Here is a 27,707-nt window from a genome sequence, read left to right on the forward strand (position 1 = left end):
GATGTCTTCTTAGGCAGTTGGCAGTGTAGACAGGACAACAGCTCTCTGATGGCCCCAATGCAAGACTGGAACCTAAAAGAAACCAGACGATGGGCCTAAAAGAAACTAACCGGCAGCAAGGCCTCTCCCATCTGTACTTACCAACCGAGTCAGACCTCAGAGCCGCCAGAGGATGTTTTCTTTCTTCTCCACCTGGTTCATGCCTACAAAAGTGCGATGCCACCCACTCAGAGAAGGCTCTCCCACCTCACTCAGCCCTGAACTTCAATCGGAATTGACGGCTTCCCCCCTTATTCCCTGTGGTGAGCACAGCTATTTCACAGCCCTTACCACATTATCTTGCACTCAGTTCTTTTAAAAAGCAGACTTTTAGAATGCGTCCAATTGTTCATAAACAGAGAACACATTTATAACCCAAACCTGCCTTATATAGCTGCTCAGCAAATGTTTGCTGAATGGGTTAGTGAGTGATGATAAAACACCTTTACAATTATAAACTACTTTTTTATTTGGTCCTCACATCATTCCTCATATGGGAAAAAAACACACACAAGTATTATTATCCTCATTTTACAAATGAGAAAAAGGCCACAAAGTTCCTTGTCATTCACTCATTTAACTAATTAATGTTTATTATGTGAAGTTTCAGTCGATAGAGGTACTTCTCAAACTCGACTGTGCACATGAATTTCCTGGGGAGCTTGGTCAAATGCAGGTTCTGCTTCAGTAGATCTCGGGTGGGGCCTGAGATTCTACATTTCTAACAAACTCCCAGGTGACACCCATACGGCTGGTGCAAGGGCCACACTTGAGTCTTATCTACCCAACAGGTGGCTGAGAGAAAGAAACCAGCCCATCAGCTCAAGTATATAGCAGGAACTAGTGTCTTCTTCAAAACCTTAGAAAGGAGGAAGGATAGCGAGCATTATACCCATTTTACAGATATGGAAACTGAGGGTCAGAGAGACTAATTGATTTCTCCAAGGTCTGATCCAGCCCTTCTGACACCAGCTCAGTGCTGTCTTAACTATCATCCACTGCACTGCATGCTGGGAGGATTCAGAGATGAAGGTGCCCGTCCAGTCCTCAGGAAGACGACAAGGGAGATGCACACCCACCAGGAACTGTAGTGCGAAGTCGACTGAGGGAAGAGCCAGAGTCCAGAGGCTGGTGAGCACATGCCAGCCAGATTTTACCCCCCAAACATGGCACATCTTTGTTTTCTACCCACAGCCCAATTAGACTGCTGATGGGGGTCTTCTTCCATCAACCCAATCCCTTTAAAAGAAAGAAATAAAACAGTGGCTTTAGGATTTTTCTTTTAATCCCTCAACCTCTTCAGTGGAAAGCACTGCCCTTCCGACCTGTTGATGTAATTGCCATAATTGAAGATTCCAGGCCCCCATGTGGGTGGACAGGGCCCCATTCATCCATCGGGTCAGTGAAGTGTAAACCTGCTGAGTCCTTCAGATGCCCTGGCCGCAGCCTCCCCTTCCCACCCCCCTCCAGCCCTGCAGGCTGGGCTCCCCATGAGGCCAGGGCAGCCAGGCCCAGGCTGGTCCCTCTCTCGCTCTGGGAGCAGTGCCTAATTAAGGGGTCTGTTCTCATCTCCATGTGGCCGACTTAAGGCCTCCTGACAGTAATGAGAGCCACACGTGTGCGGCTGAGGGGGTGGGGGGCGGGAAGGACGACTCCCCTGCTGTCTTAGCACCCTATTAAACAGCAAGTCACACACACACACACACACACACACACACACACACACACACACACCATGCAATTCTGCAGTAATCACCCTCAGATCTTCAGAGCTACAAGGAACTGCTCCGATTCTGAAAGAGGAAGGAACCAAAGACAAGAAATAACTTGCCCAAGGGCACACGGCGAGTCAGTGTCGCTGGACTCAGGTGCCCTCTTGCACCTCACAGCACAGACTTCCCCTTGGAGGGTGGGGCGCTCCAGTGCAGCCCCAGGGGAGCAGATAAGGGGTGGAGGAGGGGGGAAGACAGGCTCCCACTCCCTCTTCTGGGGCAGCCAGTTTCAGGGGCGGCCACAGCAGAGCAGAAGGAGCGGTTTAACCTCTGAGGCTGGGCCTGTTGGCCTCTCTGAGACACCCTTTGATCACACAGCAAAGCAAACCTCCGAGTGGGACATACCCTGCAGGGTGGATCCACACCTAATCCTCTCCCTCCCAGGGTGAGAAGGAGCCAGTTTTGCAAACCCTCTCCCTCCCCCATACCCTCTCTCCCAGTCCTGCCCCCCAACAGCACGTAGTTGGTTCTCAGTAACTATTCATTAAGTATAATAAGTCAACGTTTCTCCCAACTCATTGTCATGTTAGGGCATTATTTTAATCACAATTTTGCTTATAGAGAGGGTCCTGAGGTGAGGTAGTGCAGAAATGCTGAGAAAAAAAACCAACAAAACCACATGGAGAAAACATCCGGGATACTGGCTCATTAATAAAGATGGGGAATGAGAGGGACAGAATATGTCAATTGTATCTAATTCCAACTTGGGGCATCATGATAAATCCCAAGAAAAAGCCAATAATGTCGTGGGCACGAACAATGTCACCTGGAGACCAGGCTTCCTCCAGACTCCACCTTCTGAGCATCTCTACTCCTATGCTCCCTCCTTCTCACCTCCCCAACCCCTGCACACGAGCTATCAGATGGATGGATCTCACCATCTGGATCATGACACTCCTGCCCAAAAGCCTTCGATGGCTCTCAGTTTCTTCTGCATTAATTTTGTGCTGCTTGGCTGTCAGGGACCTCCTCATCGGGTTCAGCCTTAACTCAACAGCACAGTTTCCCACGCTCTCTAGAGTCACGTGGGTCTCCTCAGCTCGAACAGTACAGGACAGGGGCATGGTATTTGGAGCCAGAAGACCTGGATGGGAGTCCCAGACCCACCATTCGACCTCTCTGAGCCTCATTTCTCATGGGTAAATGGGGATGATAATAGTACCTGCTCCGTAGGGCTGGTGTGAGGATTACGCAGTCCAATAGATGTTAAAGTGCTTTACATACTGTAAAGGGCTAAAGCCAGGGTCGCCAAACCACGGCTCGCGAGCCACATGCGGCTCTTTGGCCCCTTGAGTGTGGCTCTTCCATAAAATACCACGTGCGGGCGCGCAAGTACAGTGCGATTGAAACTTCGTGGCCCAAGCGCAGGAGTCAGTATTTTGTGGAAGAGCCACACTCAAGGGGCCAAAGAGCCGCGTGTGGCTCATGAGCCGCAGTTTGCCGAGCCGCAGTTTGCCTACCACTGGGCTAAAGGAATGACAATTGTTCATATTGACTCATGATTATTCTCACCCCCAGCACTGCCTTTGAAGTCATGACTCTCACACCCAGTCAAACACAACTCAAGCCTGGATGCCCATAGAAAATCATGCCTGATAACTGGAGTTCTTACTGACTCTAGCTTTTAAGGCCTCTCACCCGGGACCTGTTTTGATCTGTTGACTGTGTTTAGCACATGTTATTTACTTGTATATAATATAATACAAAAATTTAGGCTGCTTAAAATCAAAAAATAAGTTCACTTAAATGATAGCAAAGCTCAAGATACAAGGGGAGGGAATAATCAGAAACATCACGGAGGGCGGAAAAGGACAATTATGCTAGACATCTGGTTAAGCTGGCTACCGCAGTTCAGTACCCTTGGGGGCAATCCTCCTTTTCTCTTCTCCACCTTTCTGTCGAGGAGAGACTTGCCTGCCCCAGGCCACAAAAGGGGAGAATTGGCATGGAACTTTCCATGTCTCTCCTCTTAGAGAGGAGTCGCTGATGAGATGGGTGAGGTCCACATATGCCAGGAGGGGTCACTGAGTCAGGGGCGCTGTGATGCAGTCACTGCCTGTCCTCCTTGGTCTGATCAGAGCAGGGCAGGCTCCTGCTCTCTGTCCCCCTGGACTTCTGTGATAGGCCACCTGCATGGGGAATCGTCCCTCACTGCCCACTGCCACCACCACAAGCAGGATGGTCTCCATTCTCCTGCTGCGTCCACTCTACCAGCCTTCTAGAAGCAGGCCTGTAATCTACTCCTTGCAGTAGCTTGAATATGTGGGCTCAGCATCTGCTTGGCAGAGCAGGCAAGTCCCAAAGTCTAGTTCAGGGAGGGAGTAGGAGGTCCCACCCCATTCTCCATACAGGGGTTAAAAGAGAACCCGACCTTTTGGAAGCTTACCTCATTGTCAATTAAGCTGCTACTTTGATGTGTATTTGGCTAGTGGTCCTTAAGCCTGTTCTCAATCACTCCAAAAGATGGTTTTAAGACCTTACTTCTAGAAAACATGAATATGAACTATGAGCTTCTTGGTATCCTAGGAACCATTATCCAATTTTAAGAAAATGGAAATATGGCTGAAGTTGAAGAGGAATATCTTGTTATAAAGGACTCTGAATAACACAATGGATGGGATCATCAATGATGGTTTAGCAAAAGATGCCAAATGTGTCTTTTTTGTTTTGTTTTATAATAACCTATAATAAAAGTTAAGGGCACAGTATTAATTTACAATACATAGTAAAGAAACTAAACTAATATAATTCAAACCTATTTCTTTCTGTTGACCCAATCACATACAAGGATGGGGCTTAATTTATTATTTCAGTTATGTTTTCAGCAAGAATAAATAGCAGGCAATTTAGAATTAAACTCATGCATTCCATATACTATGGAAATAAAACCTGGTATGGCCCTTTGGAAAACAATTTGACAATATGTACTGAGGGTCTTAATAATGCTTCTCTTTAACTAGCAATTCCAGTTCTGGGAATTTATCTTAAGAAAAATAAATATTTTAAAAGTTCTATACTTAAATATATTAAGTAAATCATGGTACATAAATGAAGAAAACTATGTAGTCATTTGAAATAATGTTTATGTCGCTATAACATTAAACAGCAAACACAGATGATAGAATTATGCATATGCAATGATCATAACCATGTAAAAGCATGGAAGAAATAAAAATATCAAATAATTAGATCAGTTCTCTTCTTTCACCTATTGCTGTATTTTTAGATTTTAATGAACATAATAAAATAAACTTTATCGTTCATATATATATTAGCTGCCTATAGATGCTCATACTTTAGCTACCAACCTGGCAGACAACAGACCAGGCATTCTGTTACAAAACTTAAGAGCTGTACTTAAACTGCCTCACCCAGATGAAAGGGCATCTCACTTCCCCCCAGAAGGGAACTCTCTGTTGCCAGTGGGCCAGATCCACCTTTTTCTAAACAGAGGAGCTCTGGAGGTGACTGAACACATGTGGCCATCTCAGTTCAGCTGCAGATGCCCTGAGGGCAAGAGACAGATTCTCCCACTTCTTCTATATGGTCCCCAGTGACTGACAGCAATTTGTCACCTTCCAGGAGAGAGTTGTTGGTTTGATTGGTTAGATCTGACAATCCATCCAGCTGGTTCACTAAGGACATTGTAGGTATTCAATCCACAGTTACTGAATGACTGAGTGATGAACAGATATCAGCTCACCTTTTGACTGGGAAATACCGAAAGAATGAAAACCCTGGATGCTTCCAGATCCAGGTCCCACCTGACCGCTCTGCCCTTCCTGGACCCCAACCCACACTCCCCTATGGCCTTGTACAGACCACGACTGTACACTTGAGCCATTCTCCCAGCGGTGATGCAATTTGTTTACTCATCTGACTTCTCACTTGACTCAGATCCTTAGGACAAGGTTTTGCATTTTGCTCAATTTTTTAAAAACATATTTTTAATTGATTTTAGAGAGGAAGGGAGAGGGAAAAGGAGATAAAAACATCAATGATGAGAGAATCATTGACTGGCTGACTCTTGTATGACCCACACCAGGGATGGAGCCCACAGCCTGGGCATGTGCCCTGACCAGGAATCGAACTGTGACCTTCTGGTTCATAGATCGACACTCAACCACTGAGCCACATAGGCCAGGCTTTTCATCATTTTTTTTTTTTATCAGCCTCTCAGGTTATTAGCACAGAGTCTGGGACACAATTCATTCAACATGACATATAACATGGGCTTTAGCAAATGTTTGCAAATGAAGGCACGAATAAATGCAGGACAAGGATATCTCAGGTACCAAGGAGCCATCCAGTCCTGGGCCAGGTGGACCATGAGGCATGGAGGACCATGGGAGAACGAATATAACTCACCACATTTCCTTGAACTCCATCATAATGGGTTTCTCTTCCCTGTGGATCATAAACACCACGAGGCCAGGGGCTGTGTCCGTCTTATTCACCCCAAACTCCAGCAACACCTGCAATGCCATGGAGGGGACTCTAGGGATGGCAAGGGGACCCCAACTTTCAGCTTTGATTTCCTCCAACTGTTATTACTCACTAAACAGAACAGCACATTATGGGAAGTGTCGCACAGCCTGCCCCTTCACTGTCCTTCCTCTTGCTTTTTGTTGAGAACTGAGAACTGTTGGAAATTGGGTGGAGCTCTCTCTCCACAGTGGAAGATTACCTGGAGCTGTAAGCAGGAACCACACAGGTCCCCCACAAACAGAGCCTCAAAGGAGAGTGCTAATCCCCAGAGCAGGTGGCTGAGCAACAGGCAGCATAAACAATTCACCCCAGTAATCTCCTCGGAATGGAATTGTGCAGCATGTCTTCAACCCTTCTTATACAAACAACCTCCTTTAAGAGACAGGGACAGAAAAGCGATTTCCTAAAGTTTTGAGACAAAATCAGTTATGCGACATGGAGCTCTGTCCTTGAATTTTGCAAAAAGATATAATAGGCTCAGCTTTACCGCAGTGCAGTCTCAGTTATAAATGAGTTTAGCCCTAGCTGGCTTGGCTCAATGGATAGAGCGTCAGCCTGTGGGCTGAAGGGTCCCGGGTTCGATTCCGGCCAAGGGCACATGTCTGGGTTGAAGGCTCGATCCCCAATAGGGGGTGTGCAGGAAGCAGCCAATCAGTGATTATCATCATTGATGTTTCTCTCTCTCTCTCCCTCTCCCGTCCTCTTTGGAATCAATAAAAAATAGACATAAAACAATGAGTTTATTGTCACGCCCTGGAGCTCTGGGCCTCTCTGAGGGCCAGACGTCCTTCTTCACTTGGACGCTCACTGGCGTGGCTCTCGCCGGAATATCCTTTGGGCGGCAGAGGCTTTAAAGCTCCTGAATTGGACATTCTACACCTTAGTACCTGGGACTCAACATGCATATCCCAGGGCCACTCCGGAGACTCGGGCTCCGTTGGCTTGGGTGGCAGTCTGGAATCTGCAAATCTGCAAGCTAACAAACTCCCCAGGTCATTCTGATGCTGAGGACCCAAGGCCTATGCTTTGAAAAACCGCTATTTTAGTCCCAGGACTAAAACTCTTCTCTGGGTTTCCCAGGCCACTGGTGGAGCTGTCCTCTTCCCCATGACTCCATCCACCCCCGGACATACCTCTCCTTAGGCACAAGTCACATTAGTGTCACGGAACTGTGGCCTTGTCTCTATTTCTCCAGCATGTCACACAGTGCATGGCCTGTAGGGGGTATTCAGGAAATGTCTGTTGAATCAATGAGTAAATAAGTCAATGAGTGAGTGAGCAAGTGAATGAATTTAACATCAGCACCGAGTAAGTACAGCCTTTTTGGGTTCCTCCCAATTCTTCCAGCTCTAACTTGAGGAAACCGTGACTTGCTATTTGAGACCATTTTTCATTCTGTGTCCTTGTGGCAATCTCTCAGAGACACTAAAGTCAGCACCAGTGGTGGAAAGCAGTTGCACACATGCAGCCTAAGGGAGCACGTCTGGTTCTCCACTAAAGCCCAAAGATGGGTGGATCGAAGACGTCCATCCACAGGCACTGCTGCTGTGGCTCCCAGGCCAGAGAAATGGCACCAGACCTTCTCTTCCTGCTGGAAAGCCCTAGGTCAGATTTGGGGAAGGAGTGTGTTTGTGTATGTGGGGCGGGGGGAGGGGGGCGGGGGTGGTACGGGGGGCGGGGCGGGGGGGGGGCGGTAGTTTGCCCTTCTCCACCTCTACTGCTGAGAAAAGCTTTGGGCTAGAAATCCAGGTTGGGATGTTAATGGTGAGTTTTGAATCAAAACACAATAAGCTCCTCATTCCTTTCCCATTCACATCGTCCATTCTTAAAGCTGAAAATAAAAGGCCCTGCCTGTCTTGCGTCCTGCCAGACTGCCCCAGGCTAAATCAAAACCTTAAGCTGCTGCCATTCACCTGTGCTCCTGTGCTCTGTGCTGTAAGCAGGTGACAATGATCAGGTTGGGTGCTGAGGACAGTGTGATGCAAGTGGGGCTGGTGATGAAAGAGTTGCTGACAGACAGTGCAAGCAGACACCATGGGAACAGCTTGGGTTATGAGGTAATTTGGTCCAACACGTAGGCCCTTCTGTTTTCTTTGCCTTGACATTCGATGCCCCAACAGTTACTCAGTAACCAGAAATGAGGTGGGTCCTATGAAATTCCTGAATCTCCTTGGGGATGGAAGGGGGCTGTATTTCTGTGATCAAATGCACGAGAGGAGAAGCCAGAACTGGAAACCTACCCCAGGACAAGTGGATGAAACAAAACTTGGGGAAGATACTCAGAAGCAAGGGGCACCGTTTCTGAGGAGAGAAGGACAATGACTCTGCATAACGTTTAACTCAGACAAGCATGCCCCGCTCTTCGGGGGAAGTGAAACGCGCTCCCAGACTGATGCATCACTCCAATCTCTGCCACCATCGTCACATGGTCAACTTCTTCCTCTGTGTCTCTTGTTTTAAGGACACCAGTCAGATTGGATTATAAAACCACCCCACTCTAGTATGACCTCATCTTAACCAAGTACATCTGCAACCACCTTCTTTCTAAATAAGGTCACATTATGAGGTACAGGAGGTTAGGATTTCAACATATATTTGGGGGACCACAATTCAACCCATAAAAGGTAACAACTCCCAACAGCTGTAATCAGCCCAGCTCATAAAAGGAAATCCCAGAGCCCACACAGTCTACCTAGCTCCACTCAGTCCTGGGAAGGCCCTTAGCTAGGGATACATCTGTGATTCCCCCCCAAGATGGAAATGAGACATTCATTCATCAATTCTTTCAGCAAATATTTACTAAGCACTTATTAAGTGTCCTACACACACTGGCTATGGATGAGAGAAATAAGACAAGGTCCCAGTTATTGATGAAGAATTTTCAAAGGAAAACTGTTTAGTTTTGTAAATCTTTGTTCAACTGTCTCCAGCCTATACCGCTTAAGTATGAGCAGTTTGAGAGCCAGGTAACCTGGCCCAGGTGGCCTTTGAAACAGGTCCCACATATTCATAATTATTTGTGGAATCGGGCTGCAAGGAGCCTTTGGGAAAAGAAAAACAAACATTCAAGTGGCTAAAGCACAATGTACTACAGGTGAGAGGAGAAAAAAATTCAAAAGCCAGGGAGGCACAGGGAATACTCTTGAGATTTTAGAGCTGGAGAGAATTTTTGAGAGCATCTAGTTCAGTGGTTCTCAACATTGGCTGCACATTAGAATCACCTGGGAATCTTTTTAAAATCCTGACTTCTGGGCCTCATCCTCCGGAAATTCTGTTTCTTTGTTATGGGGTGGGGCCACAACATTAGTAACAAAGAAACAGAATTTCCGGAGGATGAGGCCCAGAAATCAGGATTTTAAAACGATCCCCAGGTGATTCTAATGTGCAACCGAGGTTGAGAACCACTGATCTAGTTGGTGGTTTTCAAACTTAAACACAAAAACCAATGGAACTGTTTTTTTAAAAAAACAAAATGGTATGAGAATATGCGATGTGTGAACAGGCGAAAGCCAAATGGTCCTGGTAGAAGGGTGAGAGGGTTTGCAAGTGCCCCTCCCGCTCAGCACCCCAGGCTCTGCCCGCACTCCCTGGGAGGAAACTCCTCCCAGGCATTGGTTGGAAACCGTGAGACTACTCATGGGGACACTAAGGCCCAGAGAGGAGGCAATGAATGTGGTCCTCAGGGACATACACTGTGAGTCTACGGCAGAGGCAGGACTAAAACTCGGTCCTCCCCTGACTTCCAGTCCAGAGCTTTGGACACTCCCTCATATTCTCGGGGTCAAGTGGACAGGAAGATGGGCTTCCACCTCCTGGTCGCCTTCTCACCCAGACTCTGCTTTTCTGCAGGCTCCTTCTCGTCCCCACACTGCTTTCCTGGCAGGGCCTATCCAGTGCTGTGATCCTCTGTCCCTGGAGGCAGGGGCAGGGACTCGGTGGCTTTCCGGTTCCTTCCAGCCAGTGGAATTAGTCTTCCTTGCTCTACAACCCTGGTGAATCCTTCAAAACTCCCCGGGACTTGCCCCACTCTATCCCTCAGTGGAGGAGAAAAATCAAGGTTCATGAGATACAAATTGGAAGTGATTTCTTCACAAGTTTGTTCTAAAACCAGCCTTTTCTGATCCAGATGTTTGACAGAGGCAGAAGAAGTTGGGGAGATGCATAGACTTCCACAAAATATTTCCACCTCAATTTGGGACAGCTTAGGAGTCTATACCCAAAGAACAGCCAACACCCAGCTTTCTTAATCCAACCAACTCAACCCTGGGAGAAACTTCCAAGGAGACCAGGTCTGTTCATGGCGTGTCCTGTCCACAGTTGTGGTCAATTTGTCCTCCATACATTGAAATTGCTCTCCAAAAACTCACTGCAACCTGGGGGGATGTTGACTCTAGAGACACTCTCCTGCCAGTCAAAGGAAGGGCAGTAGTTTGGAGAAATCTTTAGAGAGTGGTGCCTCTAGGAGGAATGACGGGCCTTGATGTGTGTACTCAACACCTCTGAGTTCAAGTCCAGCCTCTGCCACTTACTACCAGGTGACTCAGGATCCATCTCCTGATTACTCTTGAACCTGTCTCGCCCTGTAAATTGGGGGTTTACCCACAGTCATTCAGCAAACACTGACTGAGCACCTACCATGAGCCAGGTGCAATGCAGAGCTGTGATGAATGCTGCCCCTCCCTGCTGCACAGGCTGGTGTGGGGATCATCGGACTGTTAGGAATCTGAAAGTCAATGGTGGTGATATTTACATGTTGTTTCTCCTCCAAGATCCCGATGGAGTGGGAGACATTTATTTCCCCAGCGTGTCCTTTACTCCTCCAGACCTCTTTCTCTGATTTTATGCCAAAACAATAGGATTCGATCTTACGTTTTTCCTAACTTTCCATCACACCACCCATTTTGAGGGCTGAGTTGGCATCTGAAAAACCATGATCCCTGCAAATAGGTATTCTTCAGTTTTTCTTAAAAAATAGGACTTTGCCTTATTCATCCTGCATTCCCAGGAACATAGTAAATATGTGCTTAGTAAATATGTTGAATGAATGAATGAATGGGAAATCTTGCCTCCAAAGAGAAGAATTAATGAAATTAGAATTAAGAGGAAGAACAGCTTTTTTGAGTTTATTTTACCTATTTCCATATAGATCAGCATTCTCTTTAATACTGTCCTGGCTGCTGTGACTGCCTCCACGCTGCACGTTCCCTTTCTGGCTATAGCATAAAAACCCTTCGTCCTAGAGGACATTGTATGCTGTCCAGCCGCCAGTCCCAGCTTCAATCTTCTGACATCTTCCTGTTACACCCGTTACACAAAAGGGAGTGAGCGATGCGTGTGTCCCCTGCCACCCTCATACTAACTGCCAAGGCCGAGGGGAATATTTTCATCCAGCCTCTCTCCCCCTTTCTTTTTCTTTTAAGCTTCTTCTAGTGATAAAAGCTGAAGCAAATTGAAATTGGCAGCTCTGTGGTCTTCAAGCAATAGGAAAAGTACCAGAGATCATGTGAACCACACTTTTGAAAACTTAAAAAAAAAAATCTAATCTTGCCTCAATAAAAAACGACATCATGTCACGGTAGTCGGCAGGGGGAATGGCTTGAAAGTTGCTGGCAGTGACCCAGCAGAGTTCAGGGGTTCTGCTGGCTGCGCCGAATTCCCACGGGAAAGGTGGAGGGAGAGGGCTGCCTTTCAGGTGAGCCCGGGAGTGGGGTGGGGGGTAAAGCTCCCCCTGAAACTCCCTGTAATCCCCTGCATTGCTGTAATCGCAGCTCGGGGGGGGGGCTGGCTTCCTCCAACCCTTCTCCCACCGGCCTTTCTTCCTGATGTAGCTTTTGGCTGTGTTCCCCTGGCTGGCTTTGAGGGAGAGGCGACAGCCAACCTGGGAAATCTCAATGACAACGAATCTCCCTGTGAGGGCACAAAACCAGAGCCAAAGAAGGTGGTACCAACTGCCCAATTCCACTGAGTGTGGTGTCTTTGCAAACTCACCCCTGTGTGGTCTGAGCCAACGACAACAATCAAAATGGCAGGTTGGCTGTGCTGAGCCAGCCCTTCTGCATGGAGCTGCCACGGCCCCGGGAAGTGCAGAGCTGGGCTGGTTTTCACGGCGCCCCAGTTTACCTGCAGTTGATAGTGACTGTCTACTACCAGCCACTGACTGTTCATTAGTGACTTCCGAATGGGTATTTAAGGGACAGGTGAGAGTGACTGCCTCTGGGACACCGCTTGGGGGATGGGGCCACCCATGGAACCGTTACTTTTTTAAAATGTATTTTTATTGATTTCAGAGAGGAAGGGAGAGGTAGAAAGAGATAGAAGCACCAATGATGAGAGAGAACCATTGATTGCCCCACACTGGGGATTGAGCCCACAACCTGGGCATGTGCTCCGACTGGGAATCAAACCGTGACCTGCTGATTCATAGGTCGATGCTCAACCACTGAGCCACTGGGCTGGAAGGGTTACTTTTGTACTGCTTAAAATTTCTAACCAGATGCATTTTGATACATTCAGTCAATCAGTAGATAAAGAGACAAAATTCATTAGCAGTAAATGACCGCTCAGTGATGCCTGTTTCTCCCTGTGCTCCTCATCTGACTTCTTGGGCTGAGCTACACAGGACCCCCAGGGACACAGATTGGACCAACAAGAGGAATTCTGGAATTTTAACTTTACTTGAAAGATTGGCCAGAGGGAGAGGCAAAAACAGTTATTTTTACATGAAAAAAAAGTACGGATATATGTGAAGTATAATGCAAAATGTGCTTGGATAACTAAGAGGAAACATAATGTTTTCATCCCACCGTATGCCATGTACCAACAAACCAAGCACCATGCCGACCAAGCGCTCGGTGCCGGCTCTGTGTTCCAGGGTCCCTGAGCCGCAGGGGCGTCTGAGAGCCTGTTTGTCTCCGAGGCTGCACCTGTGAAGCAGAGTCTAGTTAGTGTCAACAACCAGAGGGAAGGTGTTCCTAGAGGGGCTGGGGGTGGCAAAGCTGAACCTTAAAGGAGGGGAAGGCTCTTGTTTGGCAGAGCAGGGGTGGGAGACTGTGAGCAAACGGTGGTGGGCTGGCCTCGGCAGAGGTGGGCCTGGGGCAGAGAGAAGTGGGGGTGCAGAGAAAATGAAGGTAGACCCAGATAAAGAAGGCTCCAATGAGGGACTGCAGAGCTTGGACTCCAGGTGGCCAGCCTGCACTTCTCAATCTTGTTCCTGAAGCCCCACTTCAAGGTGGGAGAGGGAAGACAGATGCCCTGGGCGTTCAGGAGGTGGCCAAAGCTGCTGAAGACCTTTCTTAGCAGGGTTAGTTCTACTGTCAAAACACATGCACAATCCAATCACCTCTTTGCTACCATTCTGGTCCAACCCACTTCCATCTCTTACCTGGATGATGTCATAGCTCCCTAAGCAGGGTCTCCTTGCCTCTGTCCTTGCCAACCACAGAGCAGATTTTTTAATAATATGAAGTCACATCATGTGACCTCTTTGCTCAAAATCTTGCAATGGCTCCTGCCTTCCTCAGATCAATAGCCAGGTCAGTAAAATTTCCCCAGGCCTGCATCAGCTCTCTCTCACTCCCCTTCCCACTTTGCTCACTTGGCACCCATCACTCTGGCCACCTGGCTTCCTTAGAGCACTTACGCTGGATGCGGTCCTGCCTCTGAGCCTTTGGACTTGCTATTTCTTCTTTGGAGAAAGCTTCACACACTGGCTCCCTCCTTTGCTTCAAGTCTTCTCTCTAAGGCCTTCCCTAACCATGCAATTTAAACCTGCACCTCCTGGCACTTTCTATCTCCCCTCCCTTCCTTGATTTCTCTTTGCAGTACTTGTCACCATTCAATATACTATCAAATCCACTTATTTATTTTGCTTGTCTATCTCTTCATCTAAAATTTAGGCTCCAAGAGTATGGGTTGGGGGGGGGGAGGGGAAGGTTGGGGGTTAATGGGGGGGATGAGGACACATTTGTAATACCTTAACTAATAATAATAATTAAAAAAAGAGTATGGTTTATTTTTTATTTCTGCTTTACCACAATGTAACACCATGCGACTCCTCCTTAAGAAGAGTTGCAATTCATAAATGTAGAAGGAATGAGGGGAATAACATGACTTTTAGATTGCCACAATATTCATTGCCACAGGTGAGATCCTTTGAGAGATTTAGTAGGCAGAAGTGCAAGCGTAATAGCATATTTGCATTGCTTTGAAATATCACACACGTACACCCCCAAAAAACTTTTAGGAAATACAAAAGTTGTAACTTGATCATAGACAATCCTGGAGAAACGATCTTAACCTTGTGATCATGTTTAACGGCAGTGAAATACAACGTCAGGTACGTCTGGGTGTTCTTCCCAATAATGCAGCTCCTCAATATTGCCACGAGGAAATGTCAGACAGACCCAGTGGAGGACATTCTATGAAACAACTGACTAGGACTCTTGAAAGTGTCATGAAAGACAAGGAAAGATGGTGGAGCTGCCACAGAGTGAAGCAGATGAAGGAGATGAGATAACTAAATACACTGTGGAAGCCTGGATAGGGTCCTGGAACAGAAAGAAAACACAATCTATTAATGGAAAAAATGGTGGAATCTGGATTAAGTCTGTAGTTATAGGATTGGAGCAGGATGATTTCCTTAGCTTTAATGATCACTCCATCATTGTATAAGATGGTAACACCGGGGAAGCTGGTTCAAGGGTTAAATGAGCCCTATGTACTATTTTTGCACCTTTTCTATAAGTCTAAAATTATCTCAAAATATAAAAATATATTTAAGCGTCATTGGGGCAAATTTGGAAGTCTTTTTTCACCGGGCTGTAGGCGTTGGGGCAGGAAGAAGGGGAAACAAGTCTAGGCGTTATTATTAAACGGGGAATGTGGAAGAAGGGTCCACATAGTTCAGACAACAAACCAGTCGCCATCTTTTGACGCCTCCTTCCCCATCATGGTCCAGTGGAGGCCTGGTAGGTCTCGTAGCCTCTTGAATCCCTTCCCTTCAGCCCAGAAGCCCCACTTTAGTTAAGGCAGGGCTCCAGCTTCCCCTCTGGATGACAAGTCAAAAGACATATCAGAAGAAAATGAATGCATGTTGTACGGAAACGGAGTGGGAAAGTTGGCTCAACCCTATCAGTAAGTAAAAGGAAAAAAATCCACAAAACTCCAAAGCCCCAGTCTTGGTCATTGTACACAACCTTTCTTCTCCAAGAGAAAGTGGTGGACCCCACACAGGGTTATCTACAGTTTTTAGTCAAAGAATTCAGCATATTTGGGTGTTTTTTCATCTCCCCCTTTCATTTATTGTTTCAGGGTAAACACTCGTGATTCATAAATGCCTTACGAGTGAATCAGTATTCTCCTGTTCAAACCAGCAGAGGCCACATCAAACAATAGCCCACAAGGTATTATTAATCATTAAATAGGCACATAGAAGACCACTCAGGCGAGGGAGCCATTTTTCTTTTTCTTTTTTTAAGGGAATTAACAAAGAATAAACCTTGACTTTGGCCTATTTGGAAAAATTTTTCTGGGTGTTTTTGGTTTTTTTTCTATTAAAGTTTTAGTCAACTTCAAGGCTAAAAGGACAAATATTTCATGTGGGAAAATGCTCCTTCCTTTGGGGTCTTCCTTTGGCTATGAAACAACGGCTTGGATTTCAAATGTTAGCACTCGTTTTTCCACATTCACCTGCCTAAGGAAAACAGATGTGCTCAGCCATAGTAAGTAGGTACAAGAGTCCCCGGTAGCACTGCTATGCGGTAGCCACAATCTGGGTGCAAACTGGTAGGGGAGGAAGCTCAGAGCACACACTCTAACCAAAGAGGAAGCTGTCATGTCAAGCATACCTTGAGCACAGCCGTCCAACCATCAGGCAGCCTCCCTCTGACCCTGCTTTCTCCTTTATACTCTAGGTTCAGAGACGGGCTCCTACCTCTATGGAAGGCAGGTCAATGGCATCACCTTCCACAGATGCTGAAATGCTAAAACATCAGTGACTGGAGAAGAATATTTCTTCTCAGGAAGCATCCCTGACGAAAAGATAACAGAAGAGATGGATGAAGAAACTAGCAGATGCCGTCCTGGGCCCACAGAAGTGGGATGGCCACATGTCCCAGCTGATGCCAGTTGTCCTGACATAACTGTTAAAAGCATTACCTCCTAACACTCAAGAGTGTCCCAGTTTGGACCACAAATTATATGCTCATCGACAAGAACCTGCTGGAGCAGGAAAGACCTCAGACAGTCATCTTCCCCACCAATCTTTATCTCATATAAATGCGGCTGGGGTCCCTGGAGGGCCTGTTCACATTACTCTCTTGGGTTGTGTCCCTCTGCAGCCACCCCATTCCTTCCTGGCGGGGGGGGGGGGGGGGAGTCACCCACACATCTTGCTGATGCCCCTGCCTCCACCAGAACTCTGCTTTCCGTGGGCCTGAGGCTCATTGCAATGATCAGGGCCAGGCCACACCAAGCTCTACATGGGCCGCAGACAAAGTGCATCCACAGTGCTCGGGTGGTAGAGACCCTCCTCCCTGGGAAAGGAGAAGCCGCCAGATCCCTTTTCAGGTTTCTCCTGCTCCCACCGCCTGAGATTCATAAAACACTGGCTGACGCTTCTGCTTTGTCAAATACTCATGGACCAATTTACCACAGTGGCTGTCCGTGTCTTTGAGAATATTAACATCTTGTGACTTTTTTCAGATGAATGAGGGTACCTATGTTACTCGTCCAAGACACATACTGGTATATAGCAATGCTAAAAACAGCTGAAAAGTTACATTGTATTTACAATATGCCAGGCATTGTTCTAAGCACATTATATACAGTGGTTCTCATAACGAACCTCTAAGGTAACATGAATGTCTCCCTACGTAACCGGTAAGTGAATTGAGGCACAGAATGGTCATGTCACCTGGCTAGAAAGCGAGCAAGCTGAGACGTGAACCAGGGCGGTCAGTCTCCAAAGTCTTTACTTTTGAGCCACCTGCTACAGTTTCTTTTCTGAACAGATATAGAGATATGTGGTCAACATTCCTATAAGAAATGATCACCCGGTCAGTCAAATCTCAGCTGTAAAACACTTCAAGTTCACAGAGGAAGGTGCTATTTAAATATGAGGCCATTTCACCTCGCTTTTATAGCCCCCTTTATCAATATCACTCACCATCGTAAAACAGCAGGTGTGGCGGGGTGCTCGATGAAAACAGGTGGTTTTGTGTGTGGTGTTTACACCTATTGAACTCAGTGTGTCTGGGCATGATTACTCTCTACTTCTTGGTCATGCACTCTTCCATGAGGGGTGGCATAAAGAGAGTGAGGGCACACACAGAGGTAAGCCATAGTCCTCCTCACGGGGACCTGCCCGCTTCAGCGACTGCCCACCAGACTCTCCTGTCCCAGCTGTCCTCCTTTTTAGTTCCCTTCCCACTTTCCAGAAGGACCTGGGATCTCCCACTGGCCTCTTTTGCCGTTGCATCTGCTGCCCAGTGGTGGAACCTGCCTGCTTAAGTCTTACTTATTAACTATACACAGATATGGCAGACTGCGATTACAGTAGAATTATTTGGGAGCTCAGTATCTCACTTCTTCCCACGAACCTTACCCTGGGAATTGCTTTGTACTTTCATATGGCCATGTGGTGGTGTGTCTTTAATAACCATCAATAAAGATAGGCCTGGGAAAACACGGACAGCCACAGATTCCTCTAAATTCACCTGACTGCAACAGAGCAGGGCTGTCCGCAAGGGTATCCTGGCTGCCCAGAGGTAGTCACCGGGAGTGGTCAAAGTTAACCCAGCTCTGATTCAGCAACCAAAGAAAATGGGAAAATGTGCTAACCCTCTGAGGGCTCCATGACATTGCCAATAAAATGTACTTAAGTCAAAGTTCATTTATGCAATTATTCTTCAAATATTTGAAGGTTAATTCAAGTTAAGTTCGGGTCATTGGAAATTGGGTGGTTTAAACCCCTGACTGTATTGTCTGACTACCATCAACACAGGCTCACCAGGCACAAAGAAAGTAAGCCAAGACTCCTCCCATCTGTCTAATGACAGGTACTTCTAGACACACCATCGAGGTCTGTCCCAGGTGCCAGACTTTGAGGGCAGATGAGGAGGGTGCAGAGGGTGGAAGAACCACCCCGGACAACGATTCAACTACTTGAACGCGGTTACTGGGCCCTCTGTGACTGTGGGAGCCCAGCGAGGTGAGGTCCCAGCTGGATACATGTGTGATACGTGCACAGCGTGGCGATCTCCTCGGGAAGCCAGTAACACTCTGGCACTTTCTCGGAGCCCTCTGTGGGTCAGGCAGGCGGCCGCACACCAGCAGGTCACACAGCGCTCCCCTCCCCTGCTCCTCTGGCATTTCAGTCAAGGCTGGCCATGGTCGTCTGACCCCGCAAAAGGAGAGGTTCTTTTCTCTTCCTCACAGAATGTCTCGCCCAAGCAGCCCCTGAACCGGGTCCAGGCCATGGTTTTTATGTGATGCTGACGACAATACAGACAGCCCAGAGCAAAGCTAACTAGTGAGGAGAAGGGATGTGGAGTCCAGAGTTCTACAAGGACCCTCGGTCACAGGCCTGGTCTCCCTTGCCGAGGGCTTTCCAGGCAATCCCCCTGAAGGCACTGGACGCTGAACTAAGCAGCTCTAGCCTCAGCCCAGGGGAGACTACGACCACCACCTTTCCATGCCTTTCCTAGAACCTGCTCAATCACCTACTTGCTCAGTGAGATCTCTTCTCCTGACTTTCCTCCTCCCCCGCATGCCTCCCCCAACTTCTGACCAGGAGGAAGGACCTTTCATTTTTGCCCCAAAGATGCATCCTCTGGATTACTAATATGCTACACCAAATGGTCCCATGTCCCGGTTTCTGGAAATCTTATTGTCGCCTGTGGCTAAGAAAGGAAATGCGGTTCTCTCCTGGCCTCTAAGCTCCCTGCCCGGCCTTGTCTCTCTAGAGCAGGGGTGGGAAGGTCAGGCCCAGGGCCATATAAGGCCCAAGAATTATTTGGCCTGGCCCTGCCAAGGCATTAGGGGTGAGTTAATTAAATGTTTGACTGAATATAGCAGGCGAATTTTTAAGCTGATAATATTATATGGCCCACAAATGATGTGATAAATATCCAAATGACCCTTGGCAGAGAAAAGGTCCCCCACCCCTGCTCTAAAGGTACTATTTTTCAGAAAACTCATCTGTCCTATACCCTGTGCCCCCAGTAGCCCAGGGCCCTGTTGAATGTCTCCTGCACTGACCACTTGAATCCTGTCTCTGCCCCCATCCTCCCACCAAAGTCTTTCTAAATCATAAGGCTATATATAATGACAACATGTCTCAATGGACTAAAAAGTGTCTTGTCAACTGTCAAGTACAACAAAGCAGGGAAACAGGTACCTCCAACTCCATGGAAGAGACCAGAAGGCCCCAACCGTGCCAGCACCCACCAGTCTTAGGCTGCGTTTGTGGCGGCTGCCCGAACACCTTCTCTCATGCCCTAAGCCTGATATCCAAAAGGAAAATACAGGGTGGGCAAAAACAGGTTAAATTACCAGCCATCATTACCTAAACGATGAGTCATAAGTAAGGATACAAAATAATAATAATACAAATAAATATAATAATTAGTAAATAATATGAGGATGAACTGTTTCATATACTCACAGCTATAAACTTACTTTTGCCCACCTCTGTATATATTTCACATGCAAATACCATTTACTGACCACTGGGAAAACCTCTTCTATTTCTCCCCTTTCCCTCTGCTAAATGTGAGTCAGCCAGCAGCTCAATGTGATCGGGCCCCAAGGCCTTCACTATATCACCAGCATCGCACCTTCTCTCGGCCTAACACAAGCCTCGTATTGACAGAACACAGATTCAGGGCTGGAAATAGTCTCTCCCCCAACCTTCCTTTTAGAGCACAAATAAAGGAAACAGGTTGGCCATTATAAGAAGGGATGACATGAGGCAGGATGATTGTCGTGTGTGGACCCTCTAAGTGGCTTCCTAGCTCCCGGGACTTGGAAATCAAGATCCCTTCTTTTCCAGAGGTTATGGAGTGATGAGCATATCCAAGAAGAGAGTTACAACGCAGCAAGCCTGAAATTTACCCGTGCTCTGTGCTGGGCATATTCTGTCATACTACCCAAATCACTCACCAGCACACAGCTGGAAAACCCGTCTTTCGTGGTAATGTTACTCACTTGCTGTAGATGGCATTTCAAAATGTTCTCATATAGAGATACAGCGGGGTGGTTTTCTGGACTGGTGGGCAGGAAACCTGAGCCTGTTCTGGCTCTGCTATACCCTCTCTGGGAGGCGGCTTGACCTTGGGCAAGTCACTTCCTCCTGGGCTCAGTTTTTCCAGGGCCGTCAATGAGGGGGCCAGTTCAGCTGCTTTTTAGGTCCCTTCCCCTGCCTCCTCTCTCCCTTTGGCTCTAACGAGAGATAATGCAAAGATAACAATGATGGTGATTTTAATTAAAATGTTATATACATTTGTCCCATATTACTTTTAGGCTCACAATTTTACCTAAGTAGTTTTCCTGGCTAGCTGAGTTTTGCTTTTGTTTGTGATTTTTTGAGAAACTTGGTCTGATATCACCATCTGAACAGCTATCAGCAATCCAAACCAACGCATGTCCTGGGTTGAAAGGGGTTAGGCTTTGCCTCCCTTCCTGGGCCTTCCAGAGGCCCCCCCAGTCACCAGCCAGGGTAAAGTTCTGAGCCTTTTACACACAAGGGTACAAGTCAGATCCCTCGGGAACGACCTCCTGTGTCCCGGGCTTGCAGGCTTGCCTCACTGCAATGCTGCTCAGAGGGTAAAAGGTTAGCCAAGAGCACATTCAGAGCCTTCCAACCATGCTGCTGAGGCCAGGCCGAACGTGGGAGTTAAGGGCGCCCTGCCCCCACCCCATTGGGAAAGGCTTTCTTGGCAACCATCCTTCTTCAGAGCCCATTAGAAAGCGCACATTCCCGTGGTCTCTCTGGCTCTAGCCGAGTTTTCCAAGAGGAGGTGGGGGTGGCGGAAAGCACTACAGGCTGCCGTTAGCCAATGTTGAAAGCTTCTGTCTTCCACCTCCACCCGCAGTTAGCAGTCCAAGGTCCCAGCTTGGCTGGAAACCAACTAAGCAGTTTTGTTCAGAAGTAGCGACTTATTTTTATCAAAGGTGGAATGCAGAGCTGCAGTTGTTTGTAATGCCCCTGCATGGCAACCAGGACTCTTGCTCCAAGCTCTAGGGAATCCTCTTCTCTGCCTGGACACCTGGCTTTCTAGCCTATCCCTTTGCCATCCAAAAACTGGGTGCAGAGCAACTCCAGGGTCTCCGAATTAAGACCCAGAAAAAGTTCTGGAAATTCAAAGTGTCTTTATTAATGTGTCCACTTTCAATCCAGGCTTTGGTGGGGACAGCCCCCTATAAACCCACCCTAAACTGACCCAGGACCACAACACTGGAGTGTGATGGAAAGAGCTCCCAGCTGGTGGCTAGCCCCCACTCTGGCTTACGGTGCTGTGGACCCTTGAGCCAGTCCCTTGCCCTCCCTGAAGCTGGGTATCCACTTGTAAGTGGAGACTGTCTGGCTCAGTTCCCTCAGTCTTTTGGGGTCACAAAATGTTTTGAAATTCTGCTGAAAGCTATGGACCCTCACCTCAGGGAAAAAAAAAAAAAAAAAGCACATCCATTCATTCTTTCAAAAAGTATTCATGGAGAACAATTTTGAATTCCATTTCACGGGCTTCATAGGCTCTCTGGGAGTTCATCCATGAACCTAAGGTAAGAAGTCCCAGTTATGAATTCTGCTGTGACGCGCATAGATGGACTCTTGTCTAGAAGAACCATAATAATGATTCTAGTAAAGGATCATAAAACTACCAGTCAGGCAGGTGCCAGAAAACAAAGGCAGCCAGGCAGACATTATGAAGGTGATCTCAGGCTTCCCTCCCCTTCCTGTCGTGGTGCCCCCACCCCGCACGCGCACAGGCAAACAGGCAAGCACCGCAGGCCTGGAATGTGCTGTTCCTGGGCACTGGGACTGCGGGGAGCCGGCTGCAGCCCTGGAGAGGCGACAAACATCTCTTCTATCCTGGACTTTATTTTTCTCACGGTCTCTGAAAGGGCTGCGATCAGGTGATATGTGTGGGACTGCTCCTGGTACAGGTGCGGAGCAGGTACCAAGGGGAGGAGAAAATCCGCCCAGTGTGTACTTACTCAAGACTCTTTCAATAGCTCTCCCAGATAGCTCTTGGCAGGGCAGCGACCACGTCTCTGGCAGGCTGCAGGGAATCTGAGTGTGAGAAAGTCAGTCAAGCGGAGGAAAAGGGGCGGGGGGGGGGGGGGGACCTTCAAGTCCTCAGGCAAAATACCTTTTTTTCTTCTTCTCTCGCTCTCTCTCCTTTCTGTAGCTTTAAACCAAACCCACAAATCATTCAGATACTCCAGGACAAAGGGGAGTCTCACTACATGTAGCTGCATTATTTGTTTTAAGGTTTAAAGCAAACAGGTGAAGCAATAAGACAGAGAATAGCCCTTCTTGGGGGCAGAAAAGGGGCAAGAGGAAACACAGCAGCCTCTGGTCCTAATAACGGGGCATGATACAGTAGCAAGGACGCCTTGTGAGTTGCTGGTCTCACAGTGGGATCAAAGACGTGACCGCTGATGAACACGGTCCAATATTCTCTCTGCTTTGGGTGAGAAAGGAGGATGACTGAAAAATAAAGGCCGTTGCGATCTAAGAGGAGCCTTCCAAAGCCAAAGTCTTTTCTCGAGTTTAGGAGCTTAATTCTCCATTTGGGAAAGGGGTGGAGAGTGTGTCAACGTGGTGCTATTTTCACTGCCCAGGAAAAGGATACTGAAAAATAGTCTGTGAGCACATTTGCAAAGAAGCTTTCTTCTTAAACAGTTAGGGTGGAGGGCCACAACTTCCTGGGTTGGTTTTTATCTTTGTTTGTTTGGCCCAAACACAAATTCATGGCAAATTTTTGGTTACTTAATTGACCCCTCTGTCTAGCTAAAAGTAAGTGTGTGTGTGTGTGTGTGTGAGAGAGAGAGAGAGAGAGAGAGAGAGAGAGAGAGAGAGAGAGAGAGAGAGTTAGTTAGTTGCTCATTCTCCCAATCTAAGCACTCCTAAAGTAGCCAGAAACAAGTTGCTGATTAACTGACTGAGGAGGCTGCTGTAGGCACTGCAGTGAGGCCCTAACTTGACTATATTCAACACTCATTCAACATTCTCCATGTACCTTCAGGGTGCCCAATCCTGAGGAGATGGAAGTTAGACCAAAAATAAAAGACTTTTAGGCTAGAAAGGACAGGATTGGTATACCCAGCTAGTTAATTAGGGCCCAAGAGCAGACAGCAGTCAATAGCAGAGCTTCCTGGAGGAAGTTACTGACTCTCATAAATTTGGGGGAACCTAGAAAGGGTTAACATGCTTCCCTGGAAGAATTTAGTTCCTTGGAAGAATCTGGGTCAGAGTATTTAGGCAGTTTTTAAAAATTGGATGCTGAGCAGAAGCATTTTAAGAAGCCTATAACGTCTGCAAGGCATAAAGGAGGGTAACTTCATAGGCTCATCACCTTTCACCAAGGGGATTTCAAACACACAGGAAAACACCACCATTTTCAAAAGCAACAGACAATTTTCTGTCATCATCACTTTTCCATCTCTTTAAAATAACAAAACAAAGTACTACCCCATTGGCCCAGGTTGCAGGTCAACAAAAGGAGACATTGTTCATCATTTCTTCAGAACATGATAGGGCACAGCCTGCTCTGCAATGTTAAGAAAACTCTCTCTCTCTCTCTCTCTCTCTCTCTCTCTCTCTCTCTCTCTCAGAGAGTAGCCTGAGGGGCAAGAGTGAGTAAATCAAGCCTGCAATGAGCTAAGGTTTGGCTGCAGATTTGAGGGCTGATCTGAAAGGTGGAAATGAGGCTTGGAAGGTAAATATGGTCAAAATCACAATGATTCCTTAGTTAGACTCCAGGCCACAGGGGGTACATTAAAGGGAAGGCAGGTTTCCACTAAACTTGGATCACTGGACAGTGTGCAGTCAATGCCCGGGTGAGCTGGTTCTGGGCAGGTGCTTCCGGGAGAGTATCAGCCTACACCTGTCACTTAGGAACCTCCTTTACTGGCTTGAACCTCCTAACTGGGCTCTCTGCCTTCAAATCCTACAACCCACTCTCCACACTTTTGCCAGAGTCATCTTTGCATAGGAGAACCTTAATGTCCCTTCTCTGCTCAAGAGCATTCTATAGCCTTCCATTGTCTAAAGATAAGTCCAGAGTCCTTCATCTAAGGGTCTTGTGACATAGCTTCAAGCCTCCTCCTTCAGTCGCTTCTTATACTCCTCCCAGTCACACACCCTGGGGTCCAAATCATTTCCCTGAATGAGGACCGCAAGTTTGACAGCCTATGACTTAAATGCCATGGGTACTTCCATCCTCCCGGCCCCATGACTCACCACATTTCCAATGCCCCTCATCCTATTTTTTAAGATACAAAGCATAGGCCACTTCCTCCAGGAAGTTTTCCAGGATACCCCAACTTATGAGTAATTTAATCATCCTAAACCTCCTCAGCATTTTACTTCTATCTAGACCAGTAGTTCTCAACCTTCCTAATGCCACGACCCTTTAATACAGTTCCTCATGTTGTGGTGACCCCCAATTTCATTGTTACAAATTGAACATAATTAAAGCATAGTGATTAATCACAACAACAATATGTAATTATATATGTGTTTTCCGATGGTCTTAGGCGACCCCTGTGAAAGGGTCGTTCGACCCCCAGGTTGAGAACCGCTGATCTAGGCATATAACTGTCTCTATTGAACCTAGGACATACCAGAGAAATATACTGGGAAATAGACATTAGTTGCCCTTATGAGTATAGTTCCTCTAGTCTGTGGGCTTCCTGGGGGTAATACCTATCTTAGGCATCCCTGTATGCCCAAATAGACCAATACTGTTGCCCACACATGTGTGCCCTAGTGTTTCTTTTAGGTTCTCCTGATCTCTCGGGCCATCATCTAAGCCCCAAGAAAAAGGAACGGTAGAGGAATGCCTGGTCATCAATCAGAAAATCAGGGTCTGTCTGCCTCCAGAGTGGACTGGAAACTCCTTGTAGGCTGCCACTGTCTCTCTCAACGTGGTAATCCGGGGGATTAACACACTGTCTGGCACAGAGTGGCGTTCCCTAATGGAAGGAAGAGGGGGGCTTGCACAAGGTCACCCAGAGTCAGGAATCGCCTCCTCTCAGCCGGGAGGAGATCTGGTGAAATCATTTACAACATTATCTCAGTGGGGAGCTGGGAGGAAGGAAGGAATGAAGTGTCTGAGAAATGTGTGCCAGGCCTTCAGCGGCCTCCAAGCCTGGGGAAGGGCGGGGGGAAGGGGGGGCGACATCAAACAAGACGCCTGGGCTGCCCCGAGCCGCCGGAACAGCGCGCCGAGCGCCCGGGCGGCGGGAAGGGCGGAGGGGGTGGGGGCGAGGGGTGGCCGACCCGGGCAGGCGAGCCGGAGGGAGGGAGGGAGGGCGGGCAGGAGGCGGCCGGCAGGCCGGGGCAGTGCGCGTCGCCCGCCCCGCGCGGCAAATCCCCCAGGGAGGCCGCCGCCAGAGCCCTGGCGCTCCCGGCCCGGCGCCCGCCACGTGGCACCCGGCGGCGGCGGCGGCGGCTCCTCGCGGCGCGCGGCCCGGCCAGCCGGCAGCACGCAGCCGCCCGCGCCGCCCGCCTCCTCCCGGCCGCCCGCCGGCGGCCTCCCGGGCGCAGTAAGGGGGAGCCGCCCGGCCGCCCTGGACCCCGGGAAGAGGCGGGTGGCGCGAAGCCGCTCTAACCGCAGTCGCCGAGCGGAGGCAGGAGGCTGACCCGGCCGCTTCCTAAGTGCGGTCAGGCATCTCGTGACCGCGGCGGGCGCCCGAGGCCCCGCGGGGGGAGGGAAGGCGGGCTGGCCGGGGCAAGGAGCAAACAAGAAGGCCCATCCCCGCCCACCCCTCCTCCCCCCCCCCCCCCCCCGGGCTGTTGCTGGTGAGGCTTTCGCCCGAGTTAAAACCCCAAGCCTGAAATCAGGGGTGGAGTGGGAAGTTGGAATCGTTCCCCACTCTCCACCCTGGGGCTCGCGCTCCCCGCCCCGAAGGGCTGACCTTGGCCGGGGGAACGCGGGGGAGGGGGGCAGTAAGCACAGGACTCGGCTCCCAGCCCGCCCTCCCGCGCCCCCTCGGATTCCCAGCCCAAGGAGGGGGCCCCCGGACACACACACACACCCCACACGCAGCGCGCGCCAATGAGCCCTGGCCAGGGGCAGGGGGCGGAGTTTTCCCAGGCTCGAGCACAGCAGCTGCTATTTACCTTCTTGGCTTCTCCTGGGGACCAGGAACCAGCCCCCGCGCTCCGCCGCCCGCCGCCGCCCCCCGCCTCTCTGCCCCCGGGGCGCGCGCACACACACTCACACACGCACGCACACACACATCCTCCCGGCCCCGGCCGCAGCCGCGGCGGCAATAAAACATCCTGGCACGTGCTCCGGCTCCAGGCGCGCCCTCGCCGGCCGGCTGATGTCAAACTGCAGCTCGGCTGGTGTCGCTCTTAAAGGGCCCGCCTGCGCCTGGTGCTGAGGCTGCGCCGCCGCCTCCGCCCGCCCGCCTGGCGAGGAGGAGGGGAGAGGCTCCTGCACAGCCCGCCACCTCTAAGTGCCACCGAACCGAGCGAGAGCCTGCGGGTGGAAAGGGAAAGGGTGGAGATGGCGCATCCCTAAGGCATTGCCATCAAAGTCCTCCTTGTTCATCTTTCATTTGAAATTCTATTTCCTTTCTGCCCAGTTGGAAATTATTCTGATTATTTCCAGGGGAAGAGCGGGATCCAAGCCCCAACTCCTGAAGAGGAATGAGGGGTGAAGATCAAAAACCACCTTGCTCTGAACGACCTGCAAATGTAAGGTGGGAGGCATTTTTTTCCCTTTTCTGCATGACAAAAGGACATTTTTTTTTGTTCTATTTCTGCATGATCGACTTTCACCCCCACCCCCCCAATGTATAGTCTGAGCGGGAAATTGCTTGGATGTTTCGGTAACTCACACCCTTGCACACGTTCCCCCTTTTAACCACTGCAAGTATAATCTTTTACCCTGTCCTTCTAAACCTTTTAAAAATATTTTTCAAATTAACTTAGCGTCAAAGCAGCTCTATTACCCATTTGAAAGGAAATGAAGAGCAAAGACCGTAGCCCCCAAAGAAATAAACTAAACTAGAGCAAAACCAATGCGGAAAAAATCCTGCCTAAAGCAAAGCCCAGCAGGGATAGTATCAAAGGGTTAAAATCCTTTTGATTGACGTTGTAGCCTCCGGTGCCCCGGGCTCAGGCGCGCGCCATTGGCCGCCAGGCCTTGTGCCTGGCGGCCAATGGGGGGGCGC

General features: G+C 48.6%; 1 long non-coding RNA gene across 4 annotated transcripts; it reads right to left on the reverse strand.

The window, feature by feature from the left end:
• Positions 1-27,692, reverse strand: LOC132230246 (uncharacterized). 4 transcript variants are annotated; one of them, XR_009451836.1, is made up of 8 exons: positions 26,647-27,692; positions 22,512-22,587; positions 16,231-16,327; positions 14,596-14,845; positions 13,141-13,222; positions 7,433-7,538; positions 1,119-1,278; positions 1-72 (listed from the first exon to the last, which is right to left on the reverse strand). It is a non-coding gene; the product is annotated as an uncharacterized LOC132230246 (long non-coding RNA). The 4 variants fall into 4 exon arrangements; XR_009451835.1 differs by lacking the exons at positions 1-72; positions 1,119-1,278; positions 7,433-7,538 and having other exon boundaries at positions 12,553-13,222; XR_009451833.1 differs by lacking the exons at positions 1-72; positions 1,119-1,278; positions 7,433-7,538; positions 13,141-13,222 and having other exon boundaries at positions 14,303-14,845.
• Between the last annotated feature and the right edge of the window lie 15 nt (positions 27,693-27,707).

The sequence above is a fragment of the Myotis daubentonii genome, chromosome 3, assembly GCF_963259705.1.
Source record: "Myotis daubentonii chromosome 3, mMyoDau2.1, whole genome shotgun sequence".
Taxonomy (NCBI): Eukaryota; Metazoa; Chordata; class Mammalia; order Chiroptera; family Vespertilionidae; genus Myotis; species Myotis daubentonii.